General features: G+C 49.5%; 1 protein-coding gene across 7 annotated transcripts in view; it reads right to left on the reverse strand.

The window, feature by feature from the left end:
* LPP (LIM domain containing preferred translocation partner in lipoma) overlaps positions 1-1,813 on the reverse strand; it is a 352,635-nt gene extending 350,822 nt beyond the window's left edge. For 5 of the 7 annotated variants that reach the window (XM_076341110.1, XM_076341109.1, XM_076341108.1 and 2 more), the window contains exon 1: positions 1,343-1,398. The gene's annotated coding sequence lies outside the window, so the exon portion shown is untranslated. Of the gene's footprint in view, positions 1-803; positions 860-1,342; positions 1,399-1,730 lie in introns of those variants that run through there. The other 2 variants (XM_076341104.1, XM_076341105.1) reach the window with 2 other exon arrangements.
* Positions 1,814-10,441: the final 8,628 nt, after the last annotated feature.

Below are 10,441 nucleotides of genomic sequence, written 5' to 3' on the forward strand. Positions count from 1 at the left end.
TAGTAATGTACAAATGAAATGCTGTGTCCCATTTTCTGGCTCCAAGCATTCCCCTGCCTTCCTAATATCCCGTATCTGTAATTACTTGGTGAGCCAGCACCTGCTGTATCACCCAGCTCCCAGACATCCAGGGATCCCCTGTTCTCTCTCAGATCTTGCCCCAAAAATCATTCCTGGAAGGTATAAGCACAAACTCTACAGGTCAATGAGTCCAGGGAAACAAAGAAATTCTCAAATCTAGAGTGTTTCCAAAAACTTAAGACTTCTATGCAAGACCTTGCATTTCACATGGGTCAAAACAACTTTCTGCACTGGGGCCAAGGTGTTGTGGATGTGTAGGAAGACACGTCAGCAAGCTTGACAGCTCCCGCAAGCTCTTTAAACTTTGCATACCAATCGCCTACAAGAGAGAAAGATACCAAACAGGAACCCAACCCAAAAACCAAACAACTGGGCCAAAAAGCCAACTCGTACAGGCATAGAAAACAAACAAACAAAAAAATAATCAAAACTAAGCAGGAGAATCCAACGCTCATTTGTTTCACCAACGGGGCCAAACTGCACCTCGAGGTACAGTAGCCAGAGCAATTACGGCATAAGTTTCTCCATCATCACCTCCTACTCCGGAGCACTGCCTTCTCCCCAGCACAGCCCCAGGGCGTGGAGAGTGCTCCTGAACAATGGCAGGAATAAGATTTGCGTGTTCAAAAGGGGAGGGCAAGAGAAGGGGGAGGAAAAAAAAAAAATTCTTAAAGAAAAAGCCCAGGGTGACGTACGGGCGTGGGAAACTTTTACGTCCTTACCTGCTGGGGAAGGGTGGGCCTCCCCTGGCGTATAAAAAGCTGCAAGGGCTTTACTCAACTTGTTACTTACTACCGAGCCCCGGCCGAGGGGTCGGCCGGCGCAAGGTGCGGCGGCGGGGCAGCGCTGCAGCTGCAGCGGCCGCGGGGGCGGAGGCGGCCCCCGCCCGGGCCAGGTGCACCTGCGGCCGGCAGCACCGCGCCGCCGAGCCCCGGCCGCCCAGGGGGGACCCCGGCCCGCGGGCAGCCCCCGCCCGGCGCGGAGAGGGGAGCGTGCAGCGGAGCCGCTGAAGTACCGGGGAAGTTTCCCCCCGCCCCACACCCGGGAGCTGCCCCCGCCCCGCGGCCGAGCTCGCACCGCACCGGGCCGGCCCCCCCCGGCGGCCTCGGCGCCCCGGGCGGAGGGAGGAGCCAGGCGCGGCCCCCCCCCGAACGGCCGGCAGCGCTCCCCGCCCCGGCCGGGGGCTCCAGCTGTTGCACAGCTGCCTCGGCGGGCGGAGGGGGGAGAGAGGAAGGGGGCAAGTTATTATCTGCAACAATACCTCGGGGGGAGGAGGCAGCGGAGGCGAGCGCGGCGGCAGCGGCGGCGGGAGGAGGCGGCGGGGGGAGGTGGGGCCGGGGGCGGGGACGGGGCCGCGGCGGTGCCCGGGACCGCCCCGCCGCGCCCGCCCCTCGGCCCCGCCGCCGGCCCCTTCCGCCCGCCGGCCCCTTCCGCGCTCCGCGCCCCTGCCCCGCCGCGTCCCCCGGGCAGCCCCTCCCGCGCTCCCTGCTTCTGCGCCCCCATCCCGCGGCCCGCCGCGGCCCCCCGGCCGGCCCCTCCCGCACCCCTCCCTCCGTTCCTTCCAGCCCCTCCCGCGCCCCTCTGCGTCCCCCCGGCCGCGGCGCTCCCGCCTCCTGCGTCCCTCCCTCCGCGCCCCCCTCGGCCCTTACCTCCCCTCGGGCGGAGGTAAAGGGGGGGCCGGTAGCCTCGAGCTCGGCGGGACGCCCCCGAAACAAAAAGCGAAAGCGGCGGCCGCTGCCTCCCGCCCCGCCGGGCTGCTGCGCTCTGCCCGGGGCTGACGTCAAGAGCCCAAATTCCTGCCTTTCCCTGCAGGCAGATTTGTCCATGTAAGGGCTGGGGCCGGGGCCGGGGCCGGGGCCGGGGCGGCCGCACGGCGGGGAGGGGGCTGCGCTGCGCGCACGGCGGGGGGCGGCAGCTACCGGTACCTTGGGGGGGGCGGGGGGGGGGGCGACGGGGCTGGAGGCAGCCCCGACCCTGCCAGCGTCATCCTCCTGCCCTGTAACCTGGGGTGTTAGGCCCAGAAATGCGTACCTTGGCTTGCAGTATTCAACCTCTCACGGAGAAGTTTTGTCCAGGACTCCCTATGATTTTTTTGGTGCTTTTCCAACCAACTTTTTCTCTGTTCTTCCCCAACCGGGGCGCATAAAAAGGTGGGGGGAGGTAAAGGATGCTCGGAGCTACAAAGGAGCTGCCTGCTGGGAGATTCAAAACAAAACCTGTCGAGCATACTAAGGAGAGGGGGAAGGGAAAGTGTTTTCTGATCGCTTTCTGTTTGATTGTTTTGTGGCTATTTATAAGGACTGCAATTGAAATAATTCGATTTTGAGTGTGATTATTTTTATAATGGAATGTTACCCTTTAAGTAGCTGTGGGGTATCTGCATTTGCCCTGAAGAGGAGGGGAAGACAGAAGGGTTATGTTGTGTTCAGGCTGTGGAGGGGAGAGTTGCCAAGCCTTACTCATTTGGAAAGAGATTTCTGGATGAGTTTTTGAGCACTTTAAATGTATTTCGTTTTGACAATAAAGGGCTCTGCTGTGCGCTTTCAGAAGACGTTTACGATCTTATCCCATTACCAGCTTTAATGTCCACACTCACCGCTTGACGGCCCCAGGAGGGAAAGTTTGCACATTAAGGACCCAAAAAAGGACATTAAGTGCCTAAAAGACTTCAGAAGCTGGAGCAGAGAGTTGTGATCCAGCCTCCCTCCCCCTTCCCTGGCTGACAGAGTGTCTAAAGCAAGCAAGCATGTTCCCATATTGACCCGAGCGCTCTAGCGGATCGGAGACCCCAGGAGATACCACCCCACCCCGACGGGCACCCCTTCCTCGGCAGGCACCGCAGCAGGGAAACCACGACATATCCCGAATTCAGTCCTCGGTGCAAATCCTCTGTCTGTGGCTGATTTGGTGTCCTGCACTGGCCCTCCGTACCAGGGGTGCTAAATTCCTCCCAAGGGATGGAGAGGGCTGCTGGAGCCAGATGCTATCTTAGAAGCACTGCAGCTAAATCCGCATGAGCCTGTCAGTCGCAGCCACAGACATTTTCTAAGCATTATGACTATGACTAGAAATACCCTAGCCTTGTCCTAGCCGCCTACCCTGTGTTTAAACCCTGCTGAGATCCAAAACCAAAGCAGAATAGTGCATGAGTCACCAGGGCCCCATGCCATAGGTGTACCTAGAGTGCCGATAGCACTCTGCAAACATGGCCTGTTGTGAAAGACGGGGCATGGCTGCTTTCTAAAGCACCGATGGATGAGACTGTAGCACCAGCACAAGCTGAGCAGCCAAAGCCTTTGCCCAAGGCCCTGTAAACCTGGGTTCAGTTCCCTCCCTGGAGAACCTACGGTTCAAGTGTCTCCTTCCAGCTGAGCTCTTTGACCACCAGGCTGCAAGGTCGTGCTCCTTCTTCATCGCGCTCTGAGGAAAACTCACGAATGTATTTTCTGCCGCAGGGGTCAGGTGGTCATCATGAGGGACTTCCTGGCACTGATGCCTGTCAACCTCAGCGTGGTGGGGCTCTCGATGGAGTCCTGATTTGTAATGCTCCGGAGAAGCAGATTTACAGGGGGATCGTTGCCTGGTTTTTTTCTTCTCTGTTCAATCTTTCTTGCAAATCTGCAACAACCCTTGTGTTGTGTCAACTGGTATCTAGGGGAAGCATCTGAAAACCAAAAGAAACTGCTTGGCCCAGGATTAGGGACAAGTGTTCTCCATTTCGTATTTCAGAGAAAACCAGTGGTCAAATATTTTCCTTGTCCTGTATCCAACAATTATTGCTTCTTTATCCATCAAGCTTATGCAATTTTCCAGTCGTGTTAACAGAAGAGAGAATACTTTGCACATCCATAGCAGCCTCCTTTGAATGATCCCAAAAGTTTTAAGCTTTGAGCCTCCAGAATGTGAGATAGTAACTACTACTACCTCCATTTTGCAGGTAGATGAACTGTGACTAATCCTCTGCAGCACAGCAGCAGAAGTTTGATTCGCAGCCCATTACCCTTGTAACGCGCTGCCCAGAATGGTCACAGCCTTGTCAAGCACAGTGTGAATTTTCTATTTTTTTCAGTTTCCTATCATGACCAATATCATACACTTTGGAAATGAAAGTAGAAAATTCAAGGTGTTGAGCCTGGCTGTGAAAATCTGCTCTTTGCCTGGAAAGAATCAAAAATACTGGCAACGTGTAATCATTCCTTCGGTAATATCTACCGCACCCTGCACCATAGCAGCAAAATGAATTAAACAGCAAAAGACTGAAATGCCTGACATTGCATAGGCCACTCAGGAGGCAGTAATACAAGAGTCAGCCTGGGCCAACATTAATTCAAGGAAATGAAGTTTTTTAGTGGTTAAGGTGCATGACTAGAAGCCTGGAAACCTGGCCTCTGTTCCTACTTTTCCTGTGTTGTACGACTTTAGACCAGTCAGTTAACCTCCCTGTGTCTGCTTTTCAGAGTTTGGGTCTCTGCTTTTTGGTGAGATTTCAGATGTAAAATCACAAAAACTAAAAAGGAAGGGAAGAGCCCTTGGGAAGCCACGGGAATTCATCCCTCGGGCCGTAAAGCAGGAGCAGCATTGCCTAAGCCACACCTGACGGAGGTTCACCTACCCTGCTCGTAAGGATATCTAGAGGATCCATTCCAGAGCTTCACAGTTAGGAAAACTTTCCTTATCACTAACCCAAGTCATTTTTGCTGTAATTCAACTCTTAATCAGATGAAGTTGTGGAGATCTGACGTATTCCCTCACTAGCAACAAATTCCAGAACAACAGGAAAGTTGCCCACCTGGTGAACTAATCCTTCCATGGGTAAAAGCCAGAGAGGCTGGAAAACACACTAAGCACGTGTTCTTGGGAGAGTTGCCACCTAATTTTCAGACAAAGATCAGCTGCAATTAGCCTTAGATCAACTGGAGACTCCTCTGCCCCAAACCGCAGCACTTTTCACCCACCTCACCATGAGGACGCCAGTTTCCATCAAGACGCACACTGCGGCACACTTGACCCTTTGGTCTCCAGAGGGTATTCTTGGAAGCCCATGCAAAATCTGAGCTCACAGCAATAGCATTCCTGTGGCACAAGGGAAGGAATGAGGAAACACCAGCATGGATACTAGGCAGACAGGAGAGAAAAGATTCAATCTGCAAGCCTGAATTCATTTCCAACCAGGGTGCATGTTCTTGATTTAGAGATACACGCATGCTTGCTGCCTGGTGGAAGGAATCTAGGAAGAGCAGTGGGCCAAGCTTTGTCATTCCCCATTTTGCAGGTATGTTTGTATCCAGACAGGAATGCAAGGCACGTACTGGGCAGGCATTAGTAAATAACAGATGACTGACAGTGATTGAGTCTGGGCCAGAACCCTGGGGGAATCTTCACTGATGAGAAATACAATTGCCAACAACCTCCCCAACTTCCCATGAGTATGTCAGACATAGTGACCATCATCAAACCCCTCTGCATCTCTGTACACATCTTTGAGTTGTACGTGGTTTACCAGACGCTCCGTTTTACCTGGCGATTATATATAATATATATATTATATATATATTATATATATAATTCCGTATCATTTTACTGTTGGCCACGGTGAGTTTTGGGTAGCTCAGGAAAGTATAAACCTCCGTGCACCTATTTCAGGCTCTGCTCCCTGCTCTGCTCCGTCCACCATCCGGCCGTAGCTGCCTGTGCAAGACTCAGAAGGAATGGTAAAGCTTTGTAAAACTCCTAAATCCCAATGCTGAAAAGTAAAGTTGAGCAATGTACCAGTGTAGCATACTTAATTTTAAGGACATACTTAAATCCAGTTTGAGCCCAGAGAGATTTTAGCTTAGGTTTAAGCGTTCTGTTGAACAGGGGTGGATTTAAGGATTGAAGTGTTTTGCTAGACTGGATCTTTGGTTAATGAGGAAGGAGAGTTGCTAGTGCCTAGAAGAAAGAACTGCCTGGAGCTCTGTGGCCACAGGCAAGCCATAACTAGCACTACTCCATTTTTCTCATCAAATTTGATCTAATTAGCAAATAGAATTGGTAAAGCAGTTGACAATTTCATTAAGAATCCTCACTCTCTTAGTCTCAGCTTAGTGGGGAAAAAAAACAGGTTTATAGTATCTCGTCAGAATGATGTGATATAATTAAAGCAGAAGTCACTAGACTTTGTATTTTACATTACCTGGTATCTTGCATGGTATCTGGCTAATGGTGAATGTCTCATGTCCAGATTTTAGCATTGAAATCATGAGTGCTTTGTTTTCCAGGAAGGGAATTGGTCAAATTCTTTAAGGAGTCTACGCTGAATAAACAAAGGAGTACCCCAGTCTTAAAAGAAGTGTTTGCGGTAACAAATATTTGAGGGGGCATTTTTGCATAGGCTCTGACCTCCCTGTTGAGAATCAAAGCAAAAATATTGAATGTACTAAGCAGATGTCTTCTCCTAGTGACAGCAAGATGAGCAGAGACAGCTGGTTAGAAGAACAACAACAACAAAAACACATCATCATTCCTGCTTTGGCTCCAAAAAATCTTGGACTTGTTGTCAAGGAAGAAAGCTATATATGTAAGAAGCCAAGAAAGAGACAAATATTATTGAATCTGGTAGCATTTTAGTGAATGTGCTGGAAATAACTTAAGTAGGAAGAAAAACTGGATGCGCTCCATTGTTTATTAAAAGAATGCCTCTTCTTATTCCCACAGGTTCCTATAGCCTATATAGTCATTAACACATTTACAAGATGTATATTTTAAATATGTTGCCTCACTCATAAATCTTGTGGGCTCTTCTTCTAAAGTAAATAGAGTTACAGCACGTAAAAATGTGTACAGCCACATAAATATAATCTCTGCAAGCTAGAAATGCCAACTGTGAATTTCGCATGTAACTCCTGCAATCAGGGAAGATGGGTGTAGTACAGAGACAGCAAGAGAGATCCGAAATATTAGGAAGGGAGGGGAAGAGAAAATTAGATTCCCCTGGTGAAATATAAGAGAAATAATTCACAAAAAAGAAAAAAGAAAAAAAAAGAAACCAAAATTAAAATATGAAGAGCTATTCTGGATGAAAACAGTCTGAGCTGTGGTGAACAACAGATCAGAGGGGAGTTGTTTGACAAGACTGCAAAATAAGCCAGTGACCTTCTGGCCTCCCTGCTCAGAGGTAGTACACTCTTTCTCTTGATGGTTTTCATCTGAACAAAACTTGAATTCTTTGCTTGGCCCCTGGACATTTCCATTTCCCTGAACTTTGGGCAGACTTAAGGGAAGAACTACAGGATTGATGGGAAGGGTTTAAGAAATCAAAAGCTGTGCAGTTTGGCTAATGCCAAAGACAAGGTGGACATTCCAGGAGGACGAGGTAGGCCCAAATCCTGTGCCATAAGATAGTGCCCCGTGCAATAGCAAAGGTCTGGATTTGCTGGCTCAGGAGGTGTCTTCCATGGAGTGCTTCGAAATCCCTAGCTGTCTCCTACAGAGGTCCTAAAAATTTTAAAGCCTCGAAGAAGCAAGAGTTTAAGATGGTATAAGGGATGAGAATTGAGGGGTGCGACCAATTTGACAGACCAGCTTGTAAACAGAGGACAATGAAGTCAAAAGGAGACGACATGGCTGCCGAGTCTCCAGTCCTTGGCTGCCAGCTTTGCCCATTCTCAGCTACATGATTAGGCAGTCTGTGTACCATCATTTTCTTTGTAGGAAACTGGGGTTAAGTCTCCTGCTCTGCAACAGAGCAGTTGTGGGACGTTGGGAAAGTTGCAGATTGAGCTAAACTGGAAACAGCTTCCACCATTTGCCAATATCTTGGAGAGTCTGGAAGCTTTCCCATCTCTACTGCGACAAAAACAGGAGTTCTCAACATTTTTGGAGGACTTTTCTCCCTTGTAATAAAGGACAAAAAGCATGCAATGAAAAACAAATCACAGTGCCAGAACCGACTGAGGATCAGGGCACCGTTCTGACTGCTTTAATTCCCCCATCTTGCCAGCCTCAGGTCCAAGACCTGACCTGCAGTCTCCCAGCCACCCCAGGAATGACTGTGCCATGATGGAGGACCATTTTGGCCAGAAATTCCATGCTAATTCCAAGAAAACGTTTCCTATAGTGTCTTGCTGAAATGGATACACTCCCACACACACAACATGAAAGGAATCATGTCTGACAAATAAACATTTTCTAATGAGAAACATTTATCCAACATGTTCCTCCCCAGTGATTCTGGAGCTTTGTGCCTCAGTGCACTATCTATAAAGAGACAACAGCCCCTCCCAGCCTCTGGGAGAGTACACTCGGATAATGAAGTGATGGACTCACTACCTCCCTTAGTTACCCTAAGAGCTCCGTATACCTTATAGCACGTAAGTATAGACTGAATCAAGAATTTTTACAGGCCTGTTACAACCCATGTGTTTGACCTTGACCATCAGCATCTCTGCCCATGGGTTGCTCCGTCTGCTCCTGTGGGACACACAGGCGATGCAGGGCACCCCAGCAGCCCTGGGCTCAGCCACCCCCGCATGCACATTTCCTCACGCCATTGGGAATTTGTATCGCCGAGGAGCCAGCCAAGCCCTGCTGCCAGTGAGGTGACAGATCCCTGCCACTGGAGCTGGGCTCGAGCTGCTCATGAGCTGCTTGCGGCTGGAGAGGAATGCCTACAGAGAGCTAAACCAGATTGCTCATAAATCTCTTCCAAATTGCTCGCCTCTAACCTAGCAGACAATTTGAGAGTAAATGTGCATGGGGAGCATCATCTTCACCCCACCTTCAGCATAATAACCTGAGAACATTGAGCTTGTGCACAGATATTACGAGATGGCTGCACTGGAGAAACCTTAGGATCTCGCTGGTGCCTTGGCAAAGTGCATAAGATGTCAGAGCCACCTATGTGTATCCTTGCCCCTCTTGCAGGACACATCTACTTCAATTACTTGTTTGATGCTATAGACCCACCACAGCCACCACAGCTGCAGGAGCGTGGTAACGGTCCAAACAAGGGCTGGCACTCCGGACTGAGCTTGTGAATATGAAGCAATACGCTTACAAATACCTGTTCTTCACAGAGCTTTTAGAAAGGGTCAAATGGCTTCAAAACTTACGGAAAGCTGACAGTTTGGTGTCACCTGTATTTTTCAGGCCCACACCTACAGCAGGGGGGGGAAAAAGTGTTTTCAGTTGGTATTTGCATTATCCTGTCTACGTTTCAACCACATGGTTCCAGCATTTGCAGAACTTTGGACGCCCATCTCACGTGTTCAGCATCTCACCCTTCCCGAGCGTAGGCTGAAAAATGCCACTTTTCTCCATTATTAAATCAAAATCTGGCTATAGCCATGTGTCAGCTGTTTACCACCATCCGTTCCCTCCCTTTGGGCAGCTGACCAGGGATAATGACCTATATCCTTGAAGGATTTGTTTTATTTAGCATTACAGAGAAGGAGGGTTTAAGGCAACAAGCAACCTAAGAATATAACCGTTCCCACCCTATCTTATTACAATCAGAGAGATCAGCTTGCACCTTCACTTGTGGGAACACAGCAGAACCAGCCAGCTCAACTCTTTGAACGTCCAAGACTTCTGGGCTCAGTCCTGCTCTGCCTTTGTCCTAAACAGACGGGTTCCAGCGCCTTCCAATTAAGACCTTTCACTCATTCTTTACCTTCAGGTAGGAACAACAAGCTACTTGGCCTTGCTTTAGCCACGTTGGCGCTGCTCCGGAGATGTCTAGATGAGGTGGCCATTCTGCACGTGTGGTAGCAAGGCACTGATGGAGAAGCTGAATGTCACAAGGAAGCGTTTGAAAGCACCAGGACTCTCTCATGGCCACCCAGAGCATTGCACCAGTTGACACTGTTGGCGTTGAACACCAACTGCAAGCTCTGCACGAGGATCTGGGACTGATACACGCCCTGCATCAAGCCTCACCCCACGATGAGACAGGCAGGCAAACGAGAAAAATAGGGCCCTGGCCCCTTCCTGTGATTAGATCATTATAATGGGTAAATATTTTCCTAGATAGAGAGCCAAGATAAAGGACTCCTGATGTCTGAAATTGAGTTTGAACAAGACTCAGAAGGACTATCCCTACCTCATAGTTCTTTGTATTGTGCTTGTACCAAATGCATGCATTTTTACCCAAAATACCTAGGAAATTAAATGCGAACTTGTTAATAGCTAAAGATGAAGATGCAGATCTCACAGAATAAATTTTTCATTGAATAGCAAGAACAACGTAAGAACTGCAGCTCAGTTTTAGGCTGCAGTCAAATTATTCACCAGTAAATACACAGAATGGATTTAGTAACAGGTACCAAGGGTTAATTCCCAGAGGACATTACAGCTCTACACCATTCAGTCTAAATATTTA

Source organism: Aptenodytes patagonicus, chromosome 6 (genome assembly GCF_965638725.1).
Source record: "Aptenodytes patagonicus chromosome 6, bAptPat1.pri.cur, whole genome shotgun sequence".
NCBI lineage: Eukaryota > Metazoa > Chordata > Aves > Sphenisciformes > Spheniscidae > Aptenodytes > Aptenodytes patagonicus.